The 12,444-nt window shown below is 42.1% G+C and overlaps 1 long non-coding RNA gene across 2 annotated transcripts in view; it reads left to right on the forward strand.

Annotated features, from left to right (window-relative positions):
- Positions 1–8,144, forward strand: part of LOC112650388 (uncharacterized) — a 35,219-nt gene extending 27,075 nt beyond the window's left edge. Inside the window, exons 6-8 of one of the 2 annotated variants that reach the window (XR_003130128.3) lie at positions 4,651–4,810; positions 5,201–5,323; positions 6,457–8,144. This is a non-coding gene — a long non-coding RNA (uncharacterized LOC112650388). Of the gene's footprint in view, positions 1–4,650; positions 4,811–5,200; positions 6,394–6,456 lie in introns of those variants that run through there. The other variant, XR_007414123.1, reaches the window with a different exon arrangement.
- The last annotated feature ends 4,300 nt before the right edge of the window (positions 8,145–12,444 follow it).

A 12,444-nucleotide genomic window follows, 5' to 3' on the forward strand; every position in this document is an offset into this window, starting at 1 on the left:
AGATAAATGTAAACAAGTGAGCATGGTTGCCTATCAATAAAACTTTATTTACAAAAAGAGTGGATAGGATTTGACCCTCCATAGGGACTTTTTTTTTTTTTTAAATCAGCCTTTGGGCTGGACTTCATGCTATGCTAGACTCTGTATAGATACAGAGAAGAATAAACGTTTTGTCTTTGCCTTCAAGGAATGGAGAGAGATAAGAAAAGGGATCATTACAATGCAGGATACTAAGAGAAATAAACAAGGTGCATAGGAAATGCTGTGACATCAAAGAGGAGGAAGTAAAGAGGCCTTCTCTGAGCAATAAAGAAGGACTCACAGACAGCGTGATATGTAGCCTGGATTCCAAAAACAGAGTAAGAGTTCACCTGTGTGTGCCCGTTCAGTTGGTTGTGTTTTGGGTTTCTTCTCCTATAAGGTTTGAGGGTGTCTTCATGAAAACACCCAAATCTTGGCCCTGGCCCAGACCAGTAGTTTCCCAAGAAACTGGTGGGCACTTTCCAGAGAAAGCTTTACTAAACCATTGCCCTGGCTTATTTTCCACCCTTGTTTGATCAACCTACGAGAAAGCAAACACCAGTCAGTGCCTCTTTGAAATCCTTCTGTGTTGTGTTTATTTGGTGTGTATACATGTTATACAAGGTACTAAAGATTAAATCATGGGGAGTTGTTTTAAGATACAAATTCCACCCCCAGGTATGGGGCAACTGTGGCCTCCATTCAATTCCATAATGAGTGCCTACTATGTGCAAAAGGTGGTTTTCCTGGGCTCCTGTCCAAGATAATTATCAGCCCTCAGTTTCCAGCACCCCATCTGTCAGGAGCTGCAGGACAGTTGTCAAGGAGACAAAGGGTCCTGCCATGTTTGGAGAGGGACCACAAGGAATGAGGAAGTAGAAGGGAAGGCTGGTTGTGTTGAGGGTGGTCGTGGTGACTGTTTCTCTTTTAGCAGGAATCCTGCTGAGGTGAGTGTTAATGATTCCATTTCTGGTCTTGTTAAGCGTAACCAGTCTCTCCAGAGATCCTTGAAACAACAGCGCTATCTAAATACCCAGTGTTTTTCCCATACTTGCACATGAATCCCCCCCAGCTCTGCCTAAACCAGCTGCTAAGAAAAACTTAGCACAATCCCAACAGATTTCCATGAGAGCACTGATGAGGGGAAGACATGAAGTTGGAGAATCGTGTTGAAGTGCTGGAAACCTTTCTCCCCAGGGGTCAGGAAGATTTTAAAATTTACATATTATTAAAACATGAGTAAAATACAAAAAAAAAAGCAGTTTAATTTAACGATCGAGTCCTCTGCTTTGAAAATTATAAGTAGGGAGCGTAATGTCTAAAGAAAAATAAATGGATGTTACATATGTAATCAGAAGTTAAGAGGGAGGTGCTGAGAGGTGGAGAAGAAGACATTGATGCGCAGTGGAGGTGAAAGGAAAGCAGGGAATGGAACTCATCATAAAAATGCCAAATTTCCTGTAGAGGGTGAGAGGAAAAGAGTAAAGGTTAAGCAGAGAGAATCAACCCTTAGTAAAGAAAGAAAAAAGAGGTAGAAGGAAGAGAAAATGATGGAAAAAGAGTTATAGACATAGCACTTCACAGGAAATTGCCATCTGGAATCTTCATGGATAGAATGAAGGAAGGCCCCCTGTTTTCAGCTCTTCACACTATTATCCTTAATACTCTAGAGGCTCTAATTGTGATGGAACTGCCACAGCAACCCAACCAGGGCAAGGGTTTATGCTGGGTTGCTGTGACAGTTCTCAGAACAATATTGTTTCAGATGTTGACATGGCGGCAGCTCTCTCAAGTGGACTGGTGATGGGCTTGTACCCGAGGTTATTGGCTATCACTTAACATTCTTCAGGTGCCTTGTATAAAGAAAGAGCGAGATGCTAAAACCCAGAATTTAGGTTGAGCCAAAGCATGGGCATTTTAAAGCATTTTCCAACAAAGATAAAAGTCTCCCTTTGTATGGAGAAAAACTACATTGGAGCGATGAGGATAATTGCATCTGAGTCAGCACATATTTATTGAACAGCTGTAGCGTGCCAAGCACTGCATTTGTCTCTTTACGCACACGTCATCTCATCTAATCTCCAAAACAATCCTGTGAAGTAGTTAGTATTACCTTCATTTTCTTGGCAAGGAGACTGAAACTCAGTGAGCCTGCATGTGATTTGTCCAAGGATCTAAAGCTACTAAGTAGCAGGGTTGGGTTGGTGCCCAACACTAAAGCCCAAGTGTTGCCAACCATCTCAGCATCACTAATGTCTTGGGCCTGCCACCAGTCCACCCAGAGAGAACTTGGCTCAAGGGCCCACTAGATAAGGGATTCTCAGGGGACATTTAGCAATATCTGAAGATGTTTTTTGATGTCACAAGTGGCTTGGGGATGCTACTGGCATCTAGTGGATAGAGGACAGGGATGCTACTGAACGTCAATGCATACAACAGTCTCCACAACAAACTATCTGGCCCCATATGTCAATTGTGCCAAGGTTGAGAAATCTGAATAAGATAGAGGCTGTGGCCAGAAGTGCTCTTCTAAAAGACAGTCTCTTACAAAAACACTCAGATTGCACAAAATGTAGTACTTGAGGTACCTTGGAGGTTTCTCGGGGGAGAAAAAAGTGGGAAAGTTGCCTTTTGTTCTTTGTTTGTTGCTTAAATATACGACATTTGGCTCTGCAATCCCCAATAAATTCCTTGGAATATAATGTATTAGGAACGAAATAGAAAATGCTGACTAAAATAATCCTGAAATGTTTCTTTGACTACCACTCCTTTAGGCCTATCATCTTCTGCAGAAAATCTCAAATCTCTGCAATAGTGACTTACTTGATCGCTCTCCCTGTCTCCCTGTCTGGCTTCTTGGAATCAAATCTCCACCCATCATCTTTCTAAAACCAGGTCAGGTCATGCCTTCCAGGGCTCCTTCCTATACCCAGAATCAAGATGGTCCATCCTGTCTAGCCTGACCTTTGGGGCGTCTCTGTGTTGCCCCAAACCACCTCTCTCAACTTTATTTCCAACATCTCTCCTTTCCAAACATTTTTTATATTCTGACCAAACTACAATACTTATTCTTATGGGTTGGTGATGGATGGGTCATAACCTGTATTTTCTTGCCTCTGTCATTTGGCTAAAGCAATTCCTTTTTCTTGGAATGCACTTTGATTTGTCAGTCGTGATCAACCCTACCTCAAGTACAGCTCAAAGGCCACCTCCTCATCAAATTGTTCTCTGATTTCCCAAATTACAAATTAATCATTTTACCTCTGAAATCACATAGCCTTCTCTCAGTACCCCCAAATTTGAATCTGTGTGCATGTATGTGGATTACATGTGAAATATATAATATGTAACATTGTTATACAACGTATCACATGTGCTATAGTAATTAAAATAGTTTTTAGTATTGATGCAAGAACATCTATTTAACTCAGGGGAAGAGAATAGAGAACCCAGAAATTAACTCAAGGATATAATTTAGTGTGAATTTAGTATATCATAAAAGGGACATGTTAAGTCAGCAACTGACTGTTAAATATGTACAGCACTTTATATCACTTAAAAAATAAATTCAGATGGATTAAAAACCCAAATATTTAAAAACCACTATAATACTATTTAAGAAAATATATTCTTGGGATAGGTTAGCCTTCAATAAGCACCAAAAAAACAAAAGGAAAAAAAGAACAAAAAGCAATAAATATATCTATTTAAATTAAAACATTTTTCATTGGAAAAAGAACCTGAACAAGAATAAAAGAAAACATACTGGGAAGAAGTATTTGTTATGTAGGACACAAAGTGTTAGTATGAGTAATATGTAAAGAGCTTCAACAGTTCAATAAATTAAAATGTTCTAATCAACATAATAGGTAAATGACATATGGAGGCAGTTCATAGACTAGAAGATACAAAGAAGATACAAATAGCTATTGAACACAGGAAAATATAGTGATCCTTATTAGTAATCAGCAAAACAGAAAGTCATCTATCACATCCCTTTTGAAGCTCATGCAGTTTATAAAACACACAAAAAAGACTAATAACATTAAGTTATCGTAAGGGTATGGAGAGCAGCCCGAGTGGCTCAGCGGTTTAGCACCGTCTTCAACCCAGGGCATGATCCTGGAGACCTGGGATCGAGTCCCACGTCAGGCTCCCTGCATGGACCCTGCTTCTCCCTCTGCCTGTGTCTCTGCCTCTCTCTCTCTCTCTCTCTCTCTCTCTGTGTGTGTGTCTCTCATGAATAAATAAATAAAATCTTTAAAAAAAATAAGGGTATGGAGAAGTAGCAAGTCTTATATACTATGAACATGATTATAATTGATAATGCTTATTTTCAATAATAGTAATTTATTAAGATTTACTAAAATGGAAAATGTGTGAACTCGTTGGCCTACCAATACCATTCTAGGAGAGAATCTTTCAGGAGTTTATATACACATATATAACCGGATAAAGTATAACTTCAATAATTTTGTAAATGATAAAATCAATATTTAAAAAGACCATTGTAACAGCTACTATCTGTTAATCACCTACTTTCAAAGTATTATAACAATTTTCTTAAACCCATTATTCCATACAATTCATAAGCAGCCTGCTAAATGTATGCATTATGTCATATTACAGATCAAGAGAGTTGAAGCATTTGCTCTCTGGAAATATGAAGAGTAAGCCTTGGAGCCAGATTGGAACAAGATCTGCCTAATGGCAAAGCTGACACCCTTGATGCAAGAGAGAATGAGAACACTTGGTGAGGACGGTGCTCTGGAAGCAGGAGCTCGGAGAGGTGGGCTGAAGTACACGAACCATTCAAGGGTGGGCAGAACCAGGGAGAGATACAGGTACAAACCTTAGAAAGCACCAAAAGGCCAAAAGTGGAGGGGTATGTGTACGCAGTAATGTGAGTCCTGCCTAGTGAGGGGCAATATACCAGTAGTGCCATGTGGTGGGATATATGGGTCACGTAGTTTTAAAGGCACCAAGTCAAGGCTCAGGGATTGCCCTCTGGAAGAGGTAGCTAATTTGTCCTGGGATGGGGAGAGGGGTTGAAATGGGCAGAGGCTTCCAGGAGGCAGATTTCAACTCAATAAAAGGAACAGATAGATGAAGGATAGATGGGTGGATAGCTGGATAGATAGATAGATAGATAGATAGATAGATAATTTTTTCTCAACAGCCAAAGGATTCTGGAGGAAAAATTAAGCTGGACTGATTGGCTTAAGAAAGGCAATCCCTGTTACCGGAGAACTCTTATCTTGGTTGGAGATACTGTATGAAAAACTGAAGCATGACCTTGCAGGTGACCTCCAGGATCTAAAGTCTCTATAAATAGAACAGTGGGATATACTTTCTCAGGAAAATAAGCTGGTGCAAAATCCTGCTTTGTTTTTTCCTACTTACCATTCCTTTCCCGATCTCCCTTTTTTTATTTGGGGAACTACTTTTCCTTCATCATTCCCCCAACCTCTCCTAAACCCCTTGAAGCCAATCCTGGTATTTGAAACTTAAGCAGAGTCACACAAGGACTAAATAAAATGGTTAAGAGTCACCCAAAAGTTACTGACTTAAGAGGCTGTTTAGGGATCTAGCCTGTTGCCTGGAGTCTCTCAAGAGCACATCCAATTGGAGATCTGAGCAATTCCCTCATTATAGTAAATTCCATGTTTGACTTAGACTGGCCTCCGCTGGTTCCTATAGCATCTTACCAAAGAGTAACTAAACAAGAGGAGGATTTACAAGTCACTGGTGCCCAGAATTGGTCATTCATTCATTCAGAACCTTCTGTTCTTGGCCCTGGGGATACAGCACCCGAGGATCATAGGCTTATGAGAAAAACAAGCCCAAGACACTGAAGGAATCAACTAATAAGATCCATAACCCATCCTGGGTATGGGAATATGAGGAAATACTTCTTAGAAGAATTGACATTTGAATTAAGTCAAAGTATAAACCCGCTCCATCCCTGCTTCTTTCTCTATCCAGCTACTATTTCTACATTAGCAAGCATATTTCCATCAGCCACTCAGTAACACTGAACTTATATTCCTAAAAGCATTGGTGAGGATAAAGGAGTTAAATAGATTTTCACAGGAAAGTTTGGGAAGCTACACGTTTAAAAAGTCTCTTTGGGAAAATGGTTTGAGTTTCAAGAAAGCAACCAAAAAATGAATTCCTGGCATCCAGCCCAATTCTGATTTAGTGAGGCAGGAGTCACTGTGTAATTGCAAACTCTTTTATTACAAAGATAACTGAATCATAAAATATAAAGTACACTGGTAAAAATTATAGATATGACCCAAATGTGGCCACAAGGAGCAGCTTCATCTCAATAAAGTGGAGAGGGGTGTGGTGGTACCTCCTTGACTTCAAGATTGTCCATCCTTCATGTTTCATATATTGTGTATCTGGGTCTCATTAATTATAACTTTCCAGTTTCAGAAATTCCTGACAGTAGGCGATGTATGTGTGTATTTGGATTTATGCAGACAGTCATCAAAGGTAAGTGGGTTTCTGGGTAGGCCTTTAGAATGATGATGTTGAACTATAATATGATTTATTTGAGCGAGCATTTATTAAACACCTTTTATATGTCATGACCTACTGTTACCAGCAGCAGATATGAAAAATGAAAAGGGCATTTGGCCTTTGAGAAAATTGGTCTAGTGAGGAAAAAGAGCTAACGATGGATTGAAAGGAACTCAGGGCTATGAGAACACAAAAGGAAAGGCATTTCATTTTGCAGAGGATACCAAGAAAGCTTCATGGAGGATGTGACGTTTGAGAAGGGTCTTGATGGGCATGGAGAAGGATAAGATCCATGAAAGTGAATGAGCTCAGAGGACTAGTTTGGTCCTGTGTGTGCTGCAAAGAGAGAGGGAGTCAGGGGGCTTTATCGGCACATATGATCGCTTCCCCTGCTCTACCCTTTATTTTTATTTTTAAAAGATTTTATTTATTTATTCACGAGAGACACAGAAAGAGAGGCAGAGAGAGAGGCAGGCTCCATGCAAGGAGCCCAATAGGGGACTCGATCCCAGGACTCCAGGATCAAGTCCTGAGCCAAAGGCAAACGCTCAACCGCCGAGCTGCCGAGCCACCCAGGTGTCCCTGCTCTACTCTTTATTGAGTTTGCCATCGTTATGGTCAGCATGGTTGAGAAATGGGATAGCTCCAGGGCTTCATTCCTTTCTTACATAAGAGCCCATCTTCACTTGCCAGCGTCGATATATTTGATGGGTTGGAAATGTTTAGTCTTTCAACAAACATCCTCCGTATACACTGCAACATGAGTTTTCAGAATATTCATCTCCAGGCCCAGTTACGGTTTTCTGTTAAGAACACGGAGGTGATCACTGAACTTCTACCTGTTTGGGAAAGAGCTTTTAGACCATGAAGGCAACAATGCTTGTGACGCTGCATTCACTTGAGAGCCATTGATTTGGAATTTCACAGTGCAGACGGTGACTGAAGATTGTATTTTGCTTTATGAGAAAGAAGTATCAATCAGCAAATACGTGATAGCAAGCACAATTATTCGGTTGATTTTTTTTAAAGATTTTATTTATTTATGAGAAACACACACATGCAGAGAGAGAGAGGCAGAGACAGGCAGAGGGAGAAGCAGGCTCCATGCAGGGAGCCCGACGTGGGACTCGATCCCAGGTCTCCAGGATCACGTCCTGGGCTGAAGGCAGTGCTAAACCGCTGAGCCACCCGGGGATCCCCCATTTGGTTGATCTTTCACCTCACTGGGGGAAGAAGTTTTTTGAATGGCCAAAGGAACTATTTCCAAACAATTATACAAGAGGAAATTTACTCGCTTTCGATTCTTAACCATCCATTAAGCTGCTACATGAAAGACTCTTTATAACATGTGTTCTAGTTCCGGCAGCTAGACTTGCATACTCATTTCAGCCCCCACAGACCCACATCATGCCTCTTGATGGCATGTCACACTACCTCGTGCTGGGGACACTTGGGAGCATTTGAGCTTCTCATTTCTCCTATGACTTCTTTTTTTTTTTTTCTTTTTTAATTGGAGTTCAATTTACCCATATATAGCATAACACCCAGTGTTCATCCCATGAAGTGACCCCCTCATTGCCCATCACCCAGTCACCCCCACCCCCCCCACCCACCTCCCTTTCCACCACCCCTTGTTTGTTTCCCAGAGTTAGGAGTCTCCTATGACTTCTACTAGAGTAGGACGTATGTCTGGATTGCCTGTGCTAGAACTCCACATTATTCTGTAATATAATTATATAGCATTGTGAAATATTTTTATTCATAGACCTCTATGAAATAGACCCATTATTTTTGTGATTATTGTAAGTTTGTACTCTTTCAGCTAACTTTTTAAAATATTTTTATTTATTTATTTATTTATTTATTTATTTATTTATTTATTTAGATGGGGGGAGAGGGCAAAGGGAGAGGGAGAGACTCTCAAGCAGACTCTGCACTGGGCACAGAGCCCGATGCAGGTCTCTATCTCAGGACCCTTAAATCATGACCTGAGCTGAAACCAAGAGTCAGACACTTAACTGAGTCCCCCAGGTGTCCCTTTCAGGTAAAAATTTTTTTTTTTTTTTTGCTCCCCCACCATCTGCTCCAAATTAATGGCTCTTTAGCCATTAAAGGCTCCAATTTGAAAGTTTTTTTCCAGGATGAACACTTCGTCATCATCATACTGCTTTTCTGGCTAAAAATAAATAAATAAATTGATGTGGTTTATAATTCAGCTCTGAAGATTCTCCACTTTGCCAATGAATAACTCTGTGAATGACTTTGGACAAGGTATTTAACCTCTCTGAGTTTCATTCTTCTCAATTACTAAGTGACGACCTATTTGCCTTCGTTGTAGGGTTGTAATAAAAATGAAAACAACAGAGATGACTATGAAAACTCAGATGCAGAAAGCTTATTAGTTATTATCATTAAATATGAAACCAGATCTTTTCCTCGAGTTTTGGGTGGTATTTCTACTGGCAGAGGCACTAGGTCTTAAGATGGAAGTTTCATTTATTTAACAAGCAGTGCTGAGGCTCATATCAGGCACTGGGAACAGAAAAATGTGAACAAAATCCAGTCTCAGCTCTTAAAATTTTGTGGGATCAGCAATTATCTAAGCCAATTACTGCAAAATATTGTGGTCAAGCATACAAAAGAAGCATATTTTCAAAGTCCTGGGAGCACAAACAAATGCCTTATTCTGCCCGAGGAATCGGAAAATGCTCAGAGAAGTGATGTCTAAGATGAGTTTTGAAAAGGCAAGAATTTAATAGATGTAGGAAGCAGAATAATGTGCTCCTCCCCAAAAGATGTCCATGTCCTCAACCTTAGCCTCATGCAGAAGAAAAGGGACTTTGCGCATGTGACTAAGATTAAGGCCTTCAGGTGGGGAGAGTGCCCTGGATTATCCAGGTGAGCCCCATTTCGTCACAGGAGTCCTTAAAAATAGAGAACCTTCCTTTCCTTGCTAAGTTCTGGGGGAGATGCAGAGACAGACATATGGTCAGAGGGATGTGGTGGGAGAACACAGAGCCACTGTTGCTGCCTTTGAAGATGGAGGAAGGGGCCACGAGCCAAGGGATGAAGACTGCCTAGGAAAGGTGAGGAAAGGGATTGTACACGAGAGCCCTGGAAAGGAACGCAGCTCTGTGTTGGACTTCTGTCCTCCAAACGTGTAAGGTAATAAATGTGTGTTTTTTCCACCCACCAAGCTTGTGGTAATTTGTGACAATTGCAGGAAACCTACAAAATGGTGGAGGAGGTTTACCAAAAATGGAAGCCTGAGCGATCGCCCAGAGGCCTACGAGAGTATGGAGTTACTGGTAACTTCCAGTAACTGCAAGTAGGTCCACGTGCTGGAATGCCAATTGTATGTGAGGGGAAAGATGGGAGGAGGCCTGGAGGGAAGCAGGCGCTGGGTGACAGCACCTGTGGTGACAAACAGCAGCCACAACATGATTACGGTCATGGTCACGATGGCTGGGCACCTAATGTGAGCCAGGTTCACGTCTCAGGGCCCTACATGTGTTAGCTCTAAACTTTGAAACCATCCTACAAGAGAGTGACTATCATGATCTCTCTGAAACCAAATCCTAGAGAAGGCAAATGACTCACTCGGGCCAACACAACACCACAGGACCAAAGGATTCAAATCCAGGCTCCCACTGCCACCCCAAACTCAACACACTGAAGGGCAGGGGTGGAGGCCCCGTGGAGTGTAGACGGGTGGGAGAGCACCAGAAGTCAGGCTTTGGGAACACAGGGGCCAGAAACAGAACTCAGCTTCCATTGTGTGTCCGCACTCTGTCTGGGCACTTATGGCTCATGGTGGAGACTCAGCAACACGGGAACAGAGCGGAAACTAAAAAAGGCTAAGGGGAAAGAAGGCAGTTGAGGAAAGTGAACCAGGGCCAGAGAGAGATTTCTCAAGGGTGGGCAAATCTCCTGCACATATTTCCAGTGAAATCTGTGCTCCTTATTTCACAACTCCCAGCACCTCTGTCCTTCCTGCTTTTTGACAAGAATCAGGAACTTCTTCCTTTGTCCACACTTCCTGTCATTCAGTCAGTTGGCATGTGTGTGCGTGCACGCCGCTGTGCACTTAACTCTTAAAGGCCAAAATGTTGGCAGATATATATTGCAACGTTGTTAGATCGTTTTGAAAGAAGCAGTATTATTTTGTCTTCCGCTGGGCCCCAGTAGAGATCCCATTTGGACGCCCGTCACACCACATGTGCGGACAGACTACCACAGGTCAAGCGTCTTCTACTTGCTCCTCACCCTTGTCTGCTCAGTGCTCTCCCCAGTGAGTAAGTGGATAAATGAATGAATGAATCCTTCTAGAAGCAGACTTTATGCTAGCTGCAGATGAACTAGGAGCTCTATGGGAATGCTGTAACACAACAACAACAAAATAAACAGGTTCCATCTTAGACTCATCTAGAGATTTTAAGGTATTTCGGTGCCCAGGACCCATCCCAGATCCATGAGAACAGAACGGTTAGGAGTGGGGCTGGTTATGATTATTTTTCAAATGTCCTGCTCCCTGGGTGATTCCAGCCATTAGGATTGATTAGGAAACCACCTCTCTAAGCTTGTGAGAGCTCTCTCACCTTCACGGAGAAAAATCATGCCTTTGGAGTCAGGAACACAGACTAGTTTGTTCTCCCTCCTTCAGTAATTTGAGGAAGTTTTTCAGTCTTTCTGAGCTTTGGAACTTCATCTCTAAATTGTGATTTAATACGTCTCCCACAGAGCTTTAGGAGGAATTAAATGACATCAAATACGGGAAGCCACTGGCCCAGCCTGACACATAGTAGGTGCTCAGGACATTGGAATTCTTATCTGGCTTTCCCATATTTCCTTCCCCAGAAATCCAGGTAGGACATCTGTGGGGAAACAAGCATGCTGTCCTCTGATGATCCCAGTGCCTCCCTCCAGCCAGACCTGTGCGCAAACTCTGTTACTCATCACGTCCCCAAGGGAGCTTCCCAGCACTGCCCTACACCTTTCCTGAGAAGCTGATGCCCAGACTTGGACACACTGTCCCTACCCTTTTTTGTATCTATGATTTTTTTTCTAAATTTTTTATTTAAATTCAATTTAGTTAGCATATACTATTGTTATTAGTTTCGGGGGTAGAATTTAGTGATTCATCAGTTGCATATCACACTCAGTGCCCATTCCATCAAGTGCCCTCCTTAATGCCCATCACCCAGTTACCTCGTCCCCCCACCCGCCTCCCCATCAGTAACCCTCAGCTTCTTTCCTAGAGTTAAGAGTCTCTTATGGTTTATTTCCCTCTCTGATTTCGTCTTATTTTATTTTTCCTTCCCTTCTCCTATGTTCATCTGTTTTGTTTCTTAAATTCCACCCATGCATGAAGTCACCCGATACTTGTCTTTTTCTGACTGACTTATTTTGCTCAGTATAATACCTCCTAGCTCCATCCAAGTCATTGCAAATGGCCGTAGACTTGTAAGAGCACACCCCCTCTTGCTCTGTAACAGAGGGGCTTGCTGGAGTGGTCCTTCTTTTAGAATGTAATCTTGCAGTATTTTTAGCTGCGCCCCAGCCCAGATCCCCTTTGCACTGGGCACTCATGCAGCCTGCTGACCCTTCTGCCTTTGAGTTCCAGCCTATAACAAGGGATCCTGCCTGGCATTTGCCAGAATGCTTTACTCAACACCATCTCGCCGGGAGCTTGCCAGAGACCAGTGTTTGAATATCTCTGCCACAAGGATGAGTTCTGGGGCACAACTGTTCAATAGCTCTCGCCATTCCAATCTCCTGTGGGCATCAAGCCTCTGGTATCCGGCCACATACCTTATATGTAAAATCTCCCTGAGATGCTACACTTCTGCTCCCAATTCCAGTGTGTGGCTTTCTCCCCGTACTAAGCAAAATCTG

Source organism: Canis lupus, chromosome 11, assembly GCF_003254725.2.
Source record: "Canis lupus dingo isolate Sandy chromosome 11, ASM325472v2, whole genome shotgun sequence".
In the NCBI taxonomy this organism is placed as follows: Eukaryota; Metazoa; Chordata; class Mammalia; order Carnivora; family Canidae; genus Canis; species Canis lupus.